The sequence below is a fragment of the Toxorhynchites rutilus genome, chromosome 3 (genome assembly GCF_029784135.1).
Source record: "Toxorhynchites rutilus septentrionalis strain SRP chromosome 3, ASM2978413v1, whole genome shotgun sequence".
Lineage (NCBI taxonomy): Eukaryota > Metazoa > Arthropoda > Insecta > Diptera > Culicidae > Toxorhynchites > Toxorhynchites rutilus.
This window is the reverse complement of record NC_073746.1, coordinates 103,900,838-103,919,685: the sequence shown is the minus strand read 5'-3', so window position 1 is coordinate 103,919,685 and position 18,848 is coordinate 103,900,838. Positions and strand designations below refer to the sequence as shown.

The 18,848-nt window shown below is 37.7% G+C and overlaps 1 protein-coding gene across 1 annotated transcript in view; it reads left to right on the top strand.

Annotated features, from left to right (window-relative positions):
* The first annotated feature begins 8,499 nt into the window (after window positions 1-8,499).
* LOC129773408 (synaptogenesis protein syg-2-like) overlaps window positions 8,500-18,848 on the top strand; it is a 177,709-nt gene continuing 167,360 nt past the window's right edge. Inside the window, exon 1 of the mRNA XM_055777006.1 lies at window positions 8,500-9,600. The gene's annotated coding sequence lies outside the window, so the exon portion shown is untranslated. The remainder of the gene's footprint in view (window positions 9,601-18,848) is intronic.

Genomic DNA, 18,848 nt, shown 5'->3' with positions numbered 1-18,848 from the left:
ATGATATCGTCCATATACACTAGGCAGATAAATCCGGCTAGGCCTACCAGCACAGCATTCATTGTTCTCTGAAATGTTGCCGGGGCGTTTTTCAGCCCGAATGGCATTCTTAGATATTCGTAGTGGCCGTTCTCAGTTGAAAATGCAGTTTTTTGAATATCGTCTTTTTCCATCAGAATTTGGTGGAATCCCGAAGCTAAATCTAGGGTTGTAAAATATTTACTTCTCCCTAATTTATCTAGGATATCCGTGATATTCGGTATGGGGAATTTATCATCCACAGTTTTAGCATTGAGCTTTCTGTAATCAACGACGATTCTCCATTTTTGAATACCTGCAGCATCCGCTTTCTTCGGAACGACCCAAATGGGTGAATTCCATGGTGACGTAGGAGGACGAATTATGTTTTCATCAAGCATTTTCTGAATTTGTTTGCCGACTTCCTCTTTATGGCAATGAGGATACCTATAGCTTTTCTGATACACAGGTATCTCATCATGGGTCAAAATTTTATGTTTCACAACATTAGTAGCTGTAAGGGGTTCGTTGTCGAGGTGAAAAATATCTTGATTTTCCTCAATGACATTGATCAAACTATTTTTCTCTTCTCTGTTTAAATGATCCAGACGAAGTTGGTCCATAAGTTTTCTGAATCTGTCAGGACGAGTTTCCAAAAAATTGAATTCGTTTTGCTCAACCAAGCATTCAAAGTTATTAAGAGTGATCTCAAGTGGATAATCTAATGAAAGTGTTTGATTCTCAGTTGAACTGTTCTTGAGACTGACAATGGCTTTATGACCTACTGCTTGGTATAAACCAGCACATATGAAAAGGTTTGTATTGATTTCGAGATCATCTTCTAGTAAAAAATCACCTGATTGCTCGGAAACTGGTATCTCTATATTATGAATGGTTTCTCTTGAAATTTCCTTTGAGAAAGGTTCTGGATGTTTTCTGAGCATCTGAAGTTTTGTTCCTAATATGGTTATGGAATTGTCATCTGTTTCAATCTTCGCTTTAAGTTCCTGAAGCGTTTCATACCCAATAAGGCCGTGGAAAAAATTATGAAAATCAAAAATATGAAATTTGAACGATTTATCAGTTAAGTCGGGAAATGGATTGAAGTCGACATATCGTTCAATTTTGTGAGTGCCTGAGATGTTGGAGACAACAGTTGGTGTAGGCAGCGCAAAGGATTTTTTCACAAATCGGGGGCATAAATAATTTTTGTTAGCTCCCGTATCTATCAATAATTTCAATCCAAACCCTTGACGTGTGGGAATTTCCATGTAAGGGATGAAATTTTTTGAGTTTACCTGGGGAAATGGGATGTGCTTTCCAGTTGAAAATTTAGGTTATCGACTGCTTCGCTAGAAGTTTCTTGTTCGTAGGTCTCATTGGAAGTTTCTTGCTCATTTTCTAAATGTATTTCTGAATGGTCTTCTTCGTATGAATAATTATCCATTGGCGTTGGGTAGTAATCGTGGTGATAACTTGCCAAGGGATAACATTGATACTCGTATTGATACTCTTGAGCGTTTTGTTGAGTTTGTTCAATATTTCTTAATTCCGTTATCCGTGCTGGTCTCGGTGGGACAGCAGGAAAGAATTGGCTTCTTGCATTATAATTATGCGGTGGTCTATTAACGTAATTTACATATTTAGAGCGAATGGATTTATCAGCATTCATTGGACTCGGTAATGCTTTCCGAAGTTGTCCATTGTTGGTATTATTGCCCTGAGGTGGAGCTGGAAAACGAGGCGTAAAGTTTGGTCTGGTTGGAATACTTTCATGCTGATATGATTGATATGGTTGACGGGGAATAAATGGTCGATGATTAAACATCGGTTGACGAGTTTGTAATTGAGGATAAAAATGTATTGGTTTGGGTAAACGTGGTGTTAAAGTCGGTTTACTTAAGCCCGTACGACTTTGATAGTTACGTTCTTCTACCGCAGCATCAAATGCTTGTTTTATATTTCTGGGTTGACGTGCACGCACGTTCCCTCCAATCGGCTCTTTCAGCCCTGCTAGGAAAACCTGTAGAGCATTTTCCTTATGCGTCGAGTTTCTATCATTTTTAATATTCTCTTCTCTTGGAGAAATATTAGTATTATTAATTAGTAAGGATAGAAGATTTTGTACTTGTCCAAAAAATTGTTCAACTGATCCGTTTTGCTGAAGTTGAAACAGCTCGCGGGTAAGTGTGACTGAGTCACGTTTATCATTATAATAAGCGATGAGATTTGCTTTAATCTCATCCCAGTTGAGAGAAGTTCCATAAGTTTCTAGGACTTGGTCCGCTTCATTAATTATTTTGCTTCTTATAGCTTGAAGCCAAATTTGCTCGAAAGGTGTATTTTTAATAGGTTCCATGAATGGCATAAAATGTTCGACGGACCTAATGAAACTATGCAACTTAACGGGATTGCCGTCGAATGGTTGCAGTTCTCTCACCGCTTGGGGTGTTTGGAGAGATTTCGTAATCTTTTCAGCCTGTTCGAATATTCTGTTTGTTTCTTCAATTCGATTCATGTTCTGTCTAGGGGGTAGTAAAGGATTCGGTTGAGGTGGAGGAGGAGGTATTGGGTTAGGAGAATTGTTCATTTCCGTGTTCATTTCTCGATTTCTTAAATTATAGGGATGGAAACGGTCCATCAAATCCTATATCTCGGGGGTGAAGAAATTTGATTAGTTTTTCTTTAGAATTTTCTTAAATCTAAACGCGATATTTTATATGGCGATTGTTTTTTACGATCTAAACGCGGCTGGCTACACACGGCGCAGATATTCTCTCTGCTGTGTAGACACTGTGCTTTCGACCGGGGGAAATCTTATTGTACCGATCGCATCTACCACAGATATTCACTCTGCTATGCGATCAGTCTCCTACGCGGTGTGAGATTAGCACTTCACCGTTGGATGGTCTGATAAGAACTTTCCGCACTAGTGGAACTACAGATATGCTCTCTGTTTGTTACACACTAGTTACTCGCTACGCGAGGTGGTCTACTTGCACATACGTTTAATTTCTTTTGATAATGATATTATTAATATTTATGCAGATATCAATTCTGCCACATTGGGTGTTTTAACTTTAGTTATATAGAAGGTATAAGATAATAATTGTGGAGAATTACTTACATGGAGAATAAAACTAATATTCGCAGAGTGGTTCTTCCCGATAGCACCTTCATTGATTGATCTGATAAATTTCTTCTTTGAAACAAACATTGGTAATGTTCAAGTCTTTTTCGAAGCACACGTATTGTCTTTTGTATTTGGGCCTCTTTTTCTCGTTATTCAGTTAAACTTCACTTTGCACTAGATTATTTCTATTTTCTGTTAATCCGATATTGTTCTGCATTTAATCAATTCGATCACTATTTCATATCTATTTCGAAACACTTGAGCGGTAATCGCATCCTACCGACTGCGCCAGTTAAAGATGTTAGGCCTTTGGGAAGGTTTTTAAAAAATTCTAAACGAACTACCTCACTTGAACATCGAATTATGACTGACTTTATTCCTTACTAATTAGCCTGAGCTGAGTTCCCTAACGCGGCGTACGGTTATGCTGATTCTCCAGTTTGGTTCCGGTGAGCTCGATCGTGGTGGACTTCGACCTGGCCAAAGCGCTGAGCCTTAGGATTGTGTATCGATGATGTTGACGGTGCAAATATTCAGGTCGATGCGCCGTCAATGATGATGCGCTGTTTGTTCATGTGTCGCCCGGAGAACTGATGCGTTAGCTCTATTGGAAGTGGGTCACCGCTGTTGTTCGGTGGTTAGTTGATCTGTTCGTGTAGTACATGGGGATGTGGGTGTTAACTTATATATATATATATATATATATATATATATATATATATATATATATATATATATATATTTGGGAATTTTTAAAAAAATACGTTTTTGAGAAAAATGAATTTTAATTTTTAAAATAACTTTTTTGTTAGCGAACCAAAAAAATTTTGGTTTTTTTTTGTGAAAATTTAGACAGTTTTCTACTTTCTGTGACAAGAATTTTGTAGGTATCATAGTCTTTTTCCAAAAAGTAGTCTAATTCTTTTTCGAATATTTCAAGTACGCAAGTTTGACCCATTCCTTTACACCCACAACGTTTCACTACTATCTGAGATGGTGCTGCCAACTCCTAAGATGAGTTGGCATGAAATTCGTCAGTTGGGTCAAGTGTATCGAGCTAGAAGGAGACTATGTTGAGAAATAAATCACTTCTTTTCCAAAATTTTTTGTTTTTTTTTTGTAGGTTAAGTACTTATCGGACTGCCCTCGTATATCCAATTTTGGACACAATTATATACATTTAGAAGAAAAAAATCTAACATGACTTACTTTTGATCGTTTATCACTTTTTGGGTCAATCGATTTCGGAACTCCATAATAAATTTTTATATCGAAGAAAAAAGTGTATGCCATGAAACTAACTATCGAACAATTGAAAAATTTCAACCCCTATCCTAACGTAAATACCCACTTCTGATTGGTCGAAATTGACGACACATGCGACGGGTTCCTAACAGAGACATCAAAACCAAGCTGCCTGGGGGACTTCAAAATCAGTATGCCTGGGAGACAGCTTTGCAAATACATGCAAGTCAGGGGTATTTTTTGGCATTGAGTACTTTTGTACTCACTTGTCGTTGTGCAGACCGGAATATTTTTCCATAAAACATACTTTTAAACTGAGAAGCCTGGGAAAATCGTTATTTCAGATACTAGAGGTGAATGAACTTTCGCGGTTTGAGAACTACGTAAACATGAGATGTGCAATATTTTCAGAGGAAAATGTAAAATACAATGATCGTTTGACAATTCTTCCGTTCACATATTTTGGTAGTCATGGGCATCATATCAAACGTAAAAGGATGTTCATCAAATTTATTTGTAACGAAGAACATAATCTATTACAAAAAATTCGATGCATTCTAAAATAAATTCGGTAAAAAAGTGGATTGCATAATATTCTACGTCGAAAATATGCGGTCGAGTCCTAGATACGAGGGTCACTATTTATATTTCGAGAATTGGCAACACTGATGTCATGTGAGTCCATCTGACGGTTCCATCGTAAAGTTTGACATTTTTGACGATATACGTACTCAGAACATTTTGTCATACGGACGCTTTTTGTTTATTTTATATTTAGTTGAAAGTTTGGTCTCGGCAAAAAAATGGAACTGAATCGTGAACATTTTCGTGCGATGATTTTTTACGACTTTCGACGTGGATTATCACAACAAGAGTGCGTCAGTCAACTTAATTTGACTTTTGGCGATGAAGCTCCATCAAAAACCACTGTGTATCGCTGGTATAGTGAATTCAATCGTGGTCGTAGTTCGCTGTCCGACGAGTTTCGTGAAGGTCGTCCAAAATCGACTGTAGTGCCAGAAAACATCGATGCTGTGTACGAAATGATTAAGCAAGATCGTCATGTAACCTATTGTGAGATTGAGGCATCCCTAAGCATTAGTTCCACCAGCATATATGGGATTTTACATGAACACTTAGTTGTGCGAAAATTATGTTCACGTTGGATCCCACATAATTTGACAATCGCTCAAAAAAAAAAGGCTCGTGTCGATTGGAATAAATGCTTTGAAAATTGGTTTAAGCGCATACAAAAGTGTATCGATCATCGTGGCGAGTACTTTGAAAAACAATAAAAATATATTCGCAGCTTAAATATTTGTTTTTGTTCCTATTCCCGAAATATAAATAGTGACCCTCGTACAACCCCTTACAATTTTTTTCATGTGAGAAAGATTTTTTATGACTTTAAGGGGATGAATGGAAATTTAAATACTTCTTGTATTTTGAAGAAAAAAAAACGGATATTATATGCATAAAAATCAAATAAAACTTTTTATTTGACTCGATTATATACAGGATTCAACATCTACAACATCAACATCAACACATTCCATCGAATAAATGTCAAACCAACTAAGTCGTAAGGTTCGAAAACAGCAGCACAAGGATGAACAGCAAACCATACGTTTCCTTGAATAGCAAAACTGTTTCCTCACTTTCTTTGTTATAAAGCACTGGCTCATTAGAGTGTGGAATGGTATAATGATGTGAACCTCCATCTAAAATTAGTGCGCACACTGTTAAACTCCATGAAAAAAACAGCTCGCCAACAGTTGTTCTGACATTTCAGAACTTTTATGTTATAAAATGCGTTTTGCAGAGATGCCTTAAGCGGACCTTACACGGTCAACTTTATTGACAATATGATGACATTTGAAAGCATAATGACAGCTGAACATGGCCGACAACGCAGAAATCCGGATTTTCTGATTTTCGAGCATCAATATCGTGACATTTCATATGGATGCATGATGTTGACGTTTTACCTCACGGACTTCCAGACTGAGTTGCCAGATATGCAAGCGCACATTTAATTTTTGTTAGTCTTTTTTGCGATTGCAATTAAAATTTATAAACTACTGAAATTGTAGGAATCATAAATGGAAGCTTTTGGTTTGGAAAACCGATACTTTGAATAGCAAAATACGATATTTTTCACGATACAAATCAAAGCTTCAAAGTAAACTGACAATGTGATGGTGAGAGAGTGGATGAAACTTAACAACGTTTTAGGAATTTTTTAACGTTGAACTCGGTCATTCTCTGCGCTAGTGAGCGGGTTGTGTGTTTCTTCACACTCCGCTATAAAATTTGGAGAATGAGAAGATCTGGGAAAATCACAGATGAAAAAACATCATGTTAATTCAAGCTACAGTAGAATCCCGATTATCCGCGGAATAGTCGGGCAAACTCACCGCGATTAACGAAAATCGAGGATGACCCATTAAAGGACAAAAAAATGCAAACACGAAAAGAGATGTTTCAACATAAAAACTATGTTCTATCAATACAGAAATCAATCAACTATTCATCTATAAGGTCGTGTACACCAGTGGCTAAATAATGTAAAAGCCATGACCACAACAAAAGAGCATGGGCCTACCACTCACTAACAAATTCCGGAAAGGCCTATTGATTTACTATGGAACTCGCAGTCACGAATAATCCGCAGGGCGGATCACCCGCTCGCGGATAATCGGGGTTCTACTGTCATAGTCTCATTTATGGAATAAAAACATTTGCTTGCAGATAAAATAACTTGCATATATTTTCGCAAACTAAAATAATCTGGCATCTCTGAAACTGAAAGGAACAGTCTATATTTGTGAAACGAGTATTATGATGTATTTTTTAGAAGAAAAACCGAATTCTAAAGTGTAAATTATGAATGAAAATTAACTTTTCCAAATCAAATTAGTATTCTATGTGAATGCAAATCACTTTTTTTCTGCAAGTGGTGAGAAAATCCCATACAAAAATTATGACTGAAATTGACGTTATATTATAATAATACATTTTAGTAGGAATATCTAAAAATTCAGGGGAAATAGGTTAAGTTAAGGTTAGGACTACGCGCTTCAACTAATTAAATAATACCATGTAGATATTTTCATTCAAATTTTACCAATTGAAAATTGCCTTTTAGCCTTCTAATCTGATAGAGAATAGTTTGGATCCCAAACTCAAATGTCGCCACTAGCCATCGCGGATATTTTCGTTGTCTCGGGTTGAGGGCGATATTGACCGTGTAAGGTGGAAAAATGTTGATTGAGGTTAGATCAGATGTTGAAAGCCTAGCCGTCACGATATTGAAGACACTTATTGTCAATTGATCGTGTAAGGTGCCCATTACACACTCAAATGGGAAGCTGGAGAATTTCTAATTTCAACATTTACAACGCTGAAGCTAGCTTTAATTTGTAATCGTCACAAGTTTGACACATTCGTTCCATGCGACATTGGAAGAACTTGATGCGGCTTAGCAACTTGTATTCGATTGAGATTATTCATATTTGAACGTCCAAAGTCCCAAAATAACACACGATGCTATGTTTATATGATCCATTCTCAATTATTCCAGAAATAATGTATTTTGACAAGTTTTGATCGCTGCTTGCTTCAAACTCGTTCTCGCTCAAAAAACTGTGTAATCTGTTGTTTTCAAAATTCGGCTCAAAGTATATTTTCGAATTGTTCATTTTTGGTCATGATGAATTCATGTCTCCGATTTACACCAACTTTTAAGAATAAATCCTGACTCCCCCAAGATGAATTTTCGACAACCCGACAACTCAAAATGTCTTCATTACGAAATGAACTTTCGAACAGTACCCACCCAAGCTCATAATTCTGCTATGTCCTGAAATCAGCTGATCGGCTCGCAGACTCACTCTCACTCACTGCGTCCCGACGAAGATTCTCACCCATGAACGCCACGAATTCTCGGAGAAAACCCCGCGAGAGGAGTAATCGCTGTTCGTATCCTTCCACACGTCGCATCCCTCTCCAGTGACGACGATGGCATCGCCGGGCAGAACCCAAATGGCCCAACGCAATCGGTCGGTCGGTTGCAAAATTTCAATTCAGTTCATCGGGATTCCTTTGACAAGTCGGTCACGTTTCGAGGAAAGTGTGCGCTATCCGGGCAACGTGAGTGAGTTCCGGTTGTGTAGGAAAATAGAACACCCTGCTTGGCCCTCCTAAACCAACAACCGAAAGCAGTGATCCAACCAACGATTTTTGCTCTGTCCCCCAAAGGGGTTGCTCAATATGTACTAACGTGTGTCCCTGCAGTAATTCCACAAATATGGGGTTCGTATGGTAGCGTATCCGGAGTCGCTGGACCGCTGGACCAAATTTCGTTTGCCGATGAAACTAAAAGGTATAGTTAGTGGTGCTGAGTAATTGGGCTTTTGTGTGGTGAAGGCAGGGGGCGTCAGCTCGAACTTTCGTCGCGTGTTGTGCGCATCGTTGATTCGTGAGAGATGTTATAATGATTACGATTAACGGCTGACCTGAATAAATGGAATAGTGTTTAGCGGTTTACAGCCGGTTGTTTTTGTGGGAGCTCAATAGCTCAATTTTAATCATAAGGTTTTCGGCGGAATAAGTGAGGATTTTCGGTGAGTCATCAAGGCTGACATAACTCATCATCTGGAGAGAGGAAAATTATAGTACGTCTTGATTGGTGCTAAGGTGGATAAAGTGTTACTATATTTTCGAAACTAAAGGTTTCAGAAGTGAATCCAAACAAGGTGCGCTTTCACATGGCAACGAGAAGAAAGTCGTGAAATTCATTCTCCCAAGTGAGCCTAGCCATTGTGTTATGAATCATTCAACCTTGCCCTTTCAGTGAATAGTCATGTTGAGTTGAAAATTCGATTCGCTTGATCCCCGAATCGATTTCCAGTTTCCAAGTGAGAAGAAAAATTTCGATGATCCGCCAAAAACATATTTCGACCGGGAAATAGTACCTCCCCACCCCCGACACTCTGACGGAGAAGAAATAGAAGTGTGATGAAGCTGATCGAAGCAGCCGACCGGAAGGGAGCGAACGGTTGTTTGAAAAGCGTGGATACGGTCTAGGCCCAATATCATTGCCGCCGTCGCCGCCGCCGCCAGCAGAGCAAGGAGAAACGTGTGTCGGAAAAGCTCCCCAACGCGGTTAGCGTCATCAATCGGATCGAACGAGAGCGAAACGAGTATGTGATTGATTCGATTTATTCTGATACATTTTTCAGCCATTTTCCCGAACGTTCCTTTTGATTCAGCATTTCCGCCAGTTTCACTCTAAACCAAAGGATCGATTTTGTGTAGTGGAAAACTGTGTGCCTTTTGAAACGTGAGATGAAAAAGAGAAACGGTATAATTGCCAAAGGTGTTGAAAGCGGAGACTTTGTTGTTAGGCCTACACTATACTTCGGATGTTTGTTTAGATGTGTGTTAACGATCAAAAGAAAAAAGTAACCAGTCGATGCGATAGCACAAGAAGTATAGAAAAGATATTCTACGCATTCTACGCATATTGGTTCGTTGTGTCCTCTAATTCTATAATAAAACATCGGGACCCAGGACAAAGGAGCTTTAGAAAAAGTAAAACAAAATACGGATTATACTACCATACGCTGGTAAATTTTTATTTGAGGCAGTTTAGACAGGTGGCTTTTGGGTCACTTTACAAGGGGACGCCACTCGGCCCTTTAAATTTCCCGGTGTTGGGGCACTGTTCTTGAATTAACGCTGAAAGGATGCACCCATAGACGAGTTTGGATGCACCCATAGACGACATTGGTTTAACCAAGAAATATGACCAAGGAATATGTAACAAAGTCCTATTTTCTATACAATATTTATTGAAAATAAGACTTTGTTACAAAACTTAAATCGGAAGCTTCAAAAGTGTGACAATAACCTACAGATGCATTTAATTGCGGAACAGCCTTGTTCCGGAAATAGGGTATATGACAATGAAATTATATCTATATTTGAAGTCATTTTCTAAGCGTTCCGTTTTCATAAATTTAAAAATATTTATTCTCGATTATAAAGTAATGGACATATTGATTTTGTCAGTCGTGAAGGAAGCTTTAGGGCATATAACTGTGAATTGAAATCGAGCACAGATAAATACTATTAACTTCTAGTAATTTGGATTCGCTCTGAAAATGTTTTTGACGTAGGACTACGCTTACATTAGGGGAACAATCAGAAAACAGGTCACGTTTTTATGAAATAAAGTTAACGTTAATAACTATTTTTGCTGCGAGCGGATTTTAACGATTTGCATACCAATGGAATCGATTTTTTTTAAGATTTATTCTATATGCTATACATTACAATCCCAAAGTCTGTATATGGTTTAAATTGGTGAATATTGGAAGCATTCCCATTTCCCCATACATTTGTGTTGTGTACGTGCGTGCTTTCCCGAACAAAGCTGTCAATAACGGGCAACTTTTGCAGCCGCTAGAATAAATATAACAAAAGGGGATAGCGAAAAGAGAATATTTGCGAAGTAAACTCTTGCATAGTAAGTAAGCTGTCGCTAGCGTATAAGTATTGCATCTCCTCTGAGGAAAATTCTCAGAATCTTTCTGTGCCCGAAACAACAAAGGTCGCTTATTCTGCTCGTTTTGTGTTTTATGTTTCCCCTTGAGCTGTGAACGCTAGCGAAGATTTCACTTGAAATGCATTTGGCATTGCAATTAACACAACCATCCGAGTCATGGAAAAGCATGCGAAAAAAGGGAGAGTGCAAATGATTATAGGTCGCTTCTAGCCATCAGTGTTTGGCTTTTGTGTGTGTTGCTTGTTTTCGTTGCGCGAAACTTAGAACTTGTTCATTTCCTTTACATGTGAATAGCACACCTTCGATACTTTTAGTTGCCATTTGTATTTGCTCACATGCGTATCGGTTCTGTTCTGATGCAATAAGCTCCTAGCTTTGTTGACGGTTTCAACCGAGAGTCGAAAAACGAGGCAGCGAAGCAACCAAATGTACAAATTGACGCTCAGTCTCAGCATTAACATTACTATTGATTGCTCGCTGTCTAGAGCGACACTGAAACACTGAACTTATCGAAAGTCCAAGTAGTTTTTCAGTGTCTATTGGCAAAATTACATCTCAATCGCTCCCAAAGGAACAATTCTCGAATAAATAATCCACAAATTATACTATGCAGCGCCTCACGCAGAACATCAACAGAAAATCCGAACCGAATCAGTTGTGTGGTTGCAGCGCAAGCGATAGCCTCGAAACAAATGGTCACCTTCAGTTTTCAAGCGAAAAATAAAACTCACTCCGCTGAAAAATATCTATTCCACATCCGGCTTGAAATGCGCTGCCGGAAACAATGCACATGAACTTACAAATATACACACGTACACACGCTTCAAAAAACATACAGCGGCTACAAGACAGGCGGTGCTCATCTATTCATGATGAAATGTCATTCAGATATTGAAAATTGTGAGAATGAATTACTATTTTGTTTGTTTTAGAAAGATACAATGTTCTGAAAAACGGTTACACGGGAGATATGATCATTAACTTAAAAACAAGATTGCAAAAATAGATAGTTCCACAGAAACTGAGTCCCAATTAGCGAATGTATGAATTTATTAGAGCAATTATTTGTGCACGATATGTATAAGTATTAAAAGTGAGTTAAATTTGACTAGACGATAAATATAAATAAAATACCAGCCATGCACACAACAATTGAAAAGCTTCCTCCATTATATTGCTATGGGTGATGAAAATGAAATCATTCCGATAATCTCAGAAAAAATCGGTAAATCGGTAAAAATATATTTTTGTAGGTTTTTTATTGAGCTTTCTGAATAAAATACAAGAACGTTTCTCTGAATACCTCCCTTCTTTTTTTTTGCACAGTGACATTTTCAATCATATCTGCTATCGTTTATCCAGCATTTTTCCATATCAGATGGTGTTTTGACTGTTTTTCCACACCACATCAATTTATGCTTGCCAATTGCCCAATATTTTCCGATGGGACAAAAATCTGGAACTCGCTGTGCGCCGTAGTAAGTCTTTTCGGCAAATCGTGTCCTGATACCCCAGGATTATTTCGTCGCTTTTAGTTTCCCATCATATGTTCAATTCCTACGTTCGGTTTGCTTTACGCGATCCATCGTCATTATTTCCCGGCAACATTCGAATACTAATATTTACAGTCGATTTTGAACATTTGAGAGCCTCTGTGATCGTTCCCCCTGATTACTTCCAGTGTTCAACTTGAGCTTGCAACATTTTTTCACGTCTCTCGCGTTCCATCTTCGATAACTTTTCAACGCGTGTATCAATCCTGATGAAACTTTCACCACTGAATAAACAATCCTCCCAAATCAAAACGCTGCCATTTGGGCTCTTGGCACGACAACTAGAGGTGCTGCAGACATTAGAATGCAGTGCAATCTGATGATATGTTGAAAATTGTTTCAAATGAAATTACAAACCTTGGGAGGCGTTTAATGTTGATCAATATTAACGACAAGTGATAATTTTTTTCAACCTTTTTTTGATTACAACTGATGAAAAAATAAGACGCGAATGACGATATCGTTAACTGATGAAGTCTACACTCACGGAATTATTCAGAGGCTATTAATCATGCGGATAATTAACTCATCATTTCTACTTTTCAATGTAGCGGAATCCATTTTTTGCCTTCTTTTTCGTACATTCATAGGCTTCCACCGTCTTTATTTTACCATAGCCATAGCTATGAAATTCATCACATCTAATATTCCCCATAAATACAGTGTCTCCTTCCTACGTGTCATAACCGTGACAGCAGATGCTGTTATCTATCTTCTTCGTGTTACTCTCTTTAGTGATAAAACGAGATTAAGTTAGGCTCTCAAGTCGATGATGATGAAAAGATATGACTGATGGATGTGTACGTAATATGTACAGTTGTTAGGTGGACTAATGAACAGTGAACAGTTATGTAAGAGATAATTAAATTACAAATTAGAACTAGCTACACTCACTAACACAGAACTAACTACTAACCACACAGACTGGCTGCTTTCATCTTCATCTCATAGCCGTTTCGAAAAACATTATCCTCCGTAATATATCGTTTGATGATTTCCCGAAACCAAGAGTTGTGAATTTGTAAAATGAAGATTCCGGAAGCCAGTGGAGAATTAGTGGGTTACCGGTGATAAATCCTTGTTTTTGAGGCGTTTTAATGTGTCTTGTGAAATCAATTCCGACCATCGCTTATAACCGCTTATTAGTAACATGAGACTTCAATATCTCTTGAATGTTACATTATGGAAAAGAATAAGAAGCATTTGCAAATAGAAAAAAAAAATTGGGATGAAGTAGTTTCGGCCCGCAAGCGTTACTTTCTCGTTGAATCCTTGATTTTTTCAAAATGTTTTTTTTTTTCTCTGTATAATAGGTTGTAATCAGCCAGACATCAAATAACCCTATCGTGGGCCATTTAATTCAGAATTGTCCGAAGTTCAAGACGTAGTCCATGTTTATGGTCAAACTCCTAAAAGTATTCTCACATTTTTGAATTTTGTGGTATCGCTTATATGAGCATGCAATTAAAAAAAAACTTTTTATATAATATTTGAACAAAAATGGCACGAATGTGATCGAATAAGCATTCTACTCTCCAGATATGACCCCGTGTAACTGTTTCCTATTTCCAAAACTCAAATTACCGCGCAAATTACCCCGTCTTGACAGCATTAAAGACATAAAAACGAATTCGCTCCGTGTACTGATAGCAATTCCTGAATACAGGTATAAAAGTGATTCGATGACTAAGTTGTTTATTGGAAAAATTGTATTGCTTCAGAAGGGGTCTATTTTAAAAACGATAATAGGGGAAGGGAGGGTAGGCCCGCCACTGAGGATAAGACCGGCACCCCCTGAGTTTTACTAGAAAATTCTGATGAACTACGTTTTTGAATACTCTACATATTAGTATTTATTATTTTAGACGTTTTCAATCACATCGAACCCACCGTGATCCGTCAATTGTCAAAATATAAATCAAAACAAACGCGAGTGCCGATGATATGTAGCCGGATGTATTTTTCCGTCAGTGAAGTTTAAGCTTTTATTGTTGAACGCGGTTTCAAATTCTTTTCCGTTGCTCTACAGTTGGTTCTCTGGATTGTTAGCAATCACTGGGATTCGAGTTGAGGTAAGTTAAAGCAATAAGTCAATAGAAATAGTCTTCTTGAAAAATGTGTGCTGTCGGGGTAAGTCCGTCACCCTTTCAGTGGGGGATCCCGGCTTGGTTTGCGTTTAGTTGAAGGTTTCTAAGACATATTTTCCATCAATTTCAGATGCCTCGCAGCTACCAAAGAAAAACGAATCGAGGGAGTTGGTCCCAGGAGAACCTCACCCTTGCAAAAGAGGCTATTGTTAGTGGAGTTTCTATCAAACGTGCTTCCACGACTTTTGAACTACTGATGTAAATTTAATGTTGGATTTAAGCTCGATAAAATTAAATGAACTTCATCATTGAACGAAAAATAATGGCTGTATGGTCTTAACGAAAATAATAAACTAATTACAACTAAACATAATTTAATTAGTTTTATTGCCATCATAATCACAAAAACCTGAAAAACTTTACCTACAGTCATGAACTCATTCTTCTCTGTGATTTCAAGTCGAATCCTAGTGAGATTAAAAGCGTCGTATGACGGATATTCTTTCAAGTAAGAAGAAAAACTGAGCACCGGTAAGTGTTCAATGTGGTCCTAGATTCCATTAAACTTGTAATTGAAATATGGTGTGGTTTTGTGATTTCTTCTCCATATTCCATGTTCATCGGAACTTGTTCCGACCATATCTCCGGAATCGGTTGAGCGATTCGAACCATACTCGACAGCGACATTTAGAATTAGAATACCTTCTATTTGCCGACTGTCACATTCAAACTGGTTCATCTGTCGCCAAGTATATATATTGAGAAATTGAGATGACGGTCTTACCCCATACGGTACCGGTGTTACCCCCATGGGGTGCCGGTTTCACCCGCACTGGTTGATGAGCTTTATTTTTATGGCAGTTTTTTAAATTGACTATTACTTGAGAAAATTACCGTTTAAATGTACTGATATTCCTTGTATCTAATGGCAAATAAACTAGACAATGATTCTGTGGAGGAAACATATCAATATGTGCCCGCAGATCTCACAAAACCATACTTTTCCTTAGGGGGTCCGGCATACCCCCCATTCCCCTATACATCTGGATGATTAATAAAGCATTTTCTTTAACCATTCTGTAATCATAACTTGTATACTCGTGCACGGTGCAATATTGCTATTGTGTTCTTTTTATGCGTTAATGGTATTTATTTTTAAAAAATCAAAATTGAATAAAAGAACTTCAGAAAATATTTGTTTCAACTTCGTCTAGTTTTACTAGTCATTTAATTCAGCCTCTTCAGAACAGAATCATTGATTTATCGGTCTGTGAGACCGTATGCGCCATTATAGGAGTAGTATTTTACATTACTCAATACATTTTCTACAAAATATAAAACTCTGTAGACAGTGATCGGAAATTCTAAATAAAATACATAAGCGTTCTTTTCGACGTAGCATTACATCTTTTGGGAATATGTGTACAAATTGTCTAATTTCGATAATCGCTCAGTCATTTCTTATTGAATTTGGACACTCTCCAATAATCTATTGAATTAAAGAATTTTTTGTTTCAATAGTTTTTCTTCTTGAATGGCACTAACGATCCCAGTAGAACTTTTGCCGTCTGGTCATAAGTGTTAATTGTGTCATTATTAAGGTGGTATTCTAGTCTAAAACAATTTTTTCTCTCATTTCTGAAGTTTAGACTTTCAAAATATACCCTTGAAAGTACTTTTCGAAAGTCTCATTATTTACTGGGCAATACGTAATGATACGGTATCTAATCTAGTATGGCCTTTACAAAATCTTTACAGCGTTTTTCTCGAAACTACTTTTTTCCAAGCTGACGTACACGATATCTCAAATTCTTCTGGACTGATTTATTCCAAATTTGATGTGAATAACATAAATCTGTAGAGCAATTACACGCCAAATCAATAGAAAACAGCTCATTTTGACTAGACTCTCTTCGATTTTATTGAAAATAGGTACATATGATGGAAACTACCTAAAATTACAATTTTCACTATGGCCAATTTTGAACGGGCGTATTCAAAAACATCTATCTCTCTTCCGGAAATTAATTAAACTACGATGTTCGACAAAATTGTTGGAAAATAAATAAACTATTTAGGAGAAACAACTTTTTCAATGCACTGTATCCTGCAGCAGTATGTATTTTCTAATCTTTCACGAACATGATTTTAATGAAAAAATTAAAAAATACGGGTCTATTATTTTGCGAAGAGGAACAAAACTACCACTTTTACCGAAAATCTGGGAACCACTATATCGGCTTGGCATGGAATGGCTGTTAATACTCCTAAACTCGCGCATTGGTCTGTCAGACCGAGAAATCAATAATTCGTTCATTTCTCAGAAAATATTAACACAACGATTTTGCGATTCTCTCTAGCTTCGTTATTCGTCGTTCGTCATCGTTTAGCGTATCGCATGTGTTGGTACAAAGGGGACGTGTGTCACTTTTTTAACACTTTCGGTCTGACACACCGACGCGAGTATAGGAGTAACTTTTTTGGACAAGTACCTTTTTTCATATTCTAGAATATTGTTGAATGAAATGTATAAATTAATGTTAGTGGCGTGGAATATTTATTGAATATAATGCATAAAATCATTACCCGACTATTCATATTTGATTTCAGTTCCTTTTGTAACTGAATTGAACGAATCCAGATATTAACTATTCGTCTTTAGATTCATACGTTCAAAAGCAAAATATAAATACATGACTTTCGTATAGTTATTCGCTAAATATAATGGTCATACATATACACACTTGTGAAAGAGTTTCACTTGTGGAGTGGAAGAATTGTAAACAGTAAACTATAAACTGATTGGTGGCTTATGGTGATTTTTAACAGTTGCAGACTCGAGGATATTTTTTTTTATAATGGACAATATCGACAAGAAAACAAAAAAAGAAAAGGAAGTTCCTAGAAATCCTTTTATATCATCTTTTTATGTCCCATCTAAAAAAAGACATTATATCTTAGTTTACCAAGAATACAGAGACAAAGAATATTAGTAATATGCAAACTTTATATTCCAGAACCTTTATCATCTGGTGATTTTCTAGAAGGTCGTTATACATTCTTCTCTTCGATAAAAGACCAGAAAAACACGCAACAACTGCATGAAATGTAAAAAATATGTTTGTTTCGAGCATGCAGTTATGCTATGTTCCGATTCTTACTCCAATGAAATCACAATCGATTAATACGTTTTTATGTTATTTTTTAGCTCATTATACTTCCTTGAATTATATTCAGTTGCTCACTTTCAATTAATAACAGTGAAAAATTCAAATTTCGTTATTCGTGTTTGAGTATCAAAAATTACTGTTTTAAGGAGGCTGAATTAGATGACTAAAGGGTGTGTCACATCAAATTGCATCACGGAAAAAACGCTGTAGAAATTCGCCCAGTAGACCGAACCTTTTGAAAATTTTAGACAGTAAAATAAAAACTATTAAACAACTTTTGGCATTTTCTTTTTATTCATACTTCGAGCCCAAGCCCGTATGCTCGTACCTTTCTCTTTACCCCGTCCATAAGGTTCTGTACAACGTCAGGTTGTAGTTTTTTTTAACAGAAATCCATTTTCTCTTGAAGTCCGCCTCCGATTTGACAACTTTTGGGTTCTACCGGAGGGCCTGCTTCATAATCGCCCAATATTTCTCTATTGGGCGAAGCTCCGGCGCGTTGGGCGGGTTCATTTCCTTTGGCACGAAGGTGACCCCGTTGGCTTCGTACCACTCCAACACGTCCTCTGAATAGTGGCACGAAGCGAGATCCGGCCAGAAGATGGTCGGGCCCTCGTGCTGCTTCAATAGTGGTAGTAAGCGCTTCTGTAGGCACTCCTTAAGGTAAACCTGCCCGTTTACCATGCCGGTCATCACGAAGGGGGCGCTCCGCTTTCCGCAAGAGCAGATCGCTTGCCACACCATGTACTTTTTGGCAAACTTGGATAGTTTCTGCTTGCGAATCTTCTCCGGAACGCTGAATTTGTCCTCTGCGGAGAAGAACAACAGGCCCGGCAGCTGACGAAAGTCCGCTTTGACGTAGGTTTCGTCGTCCATTACCAGGCAATGCGGCTTCGTCAGCATTTCGGTGTACAGCTTCCGGGCTCGCGTCTTCCCCACCATGTTTTGCCTTTCGTCGCGGTTAGGAGCCTTCTGAACCTTGTATGTACGCAGGCCCTCCCGCTGCTTGGTCCGCTGGACGAATGAACTTGACAAATTCAGCTTATTGACGACATCCCGGACCGAACTTCT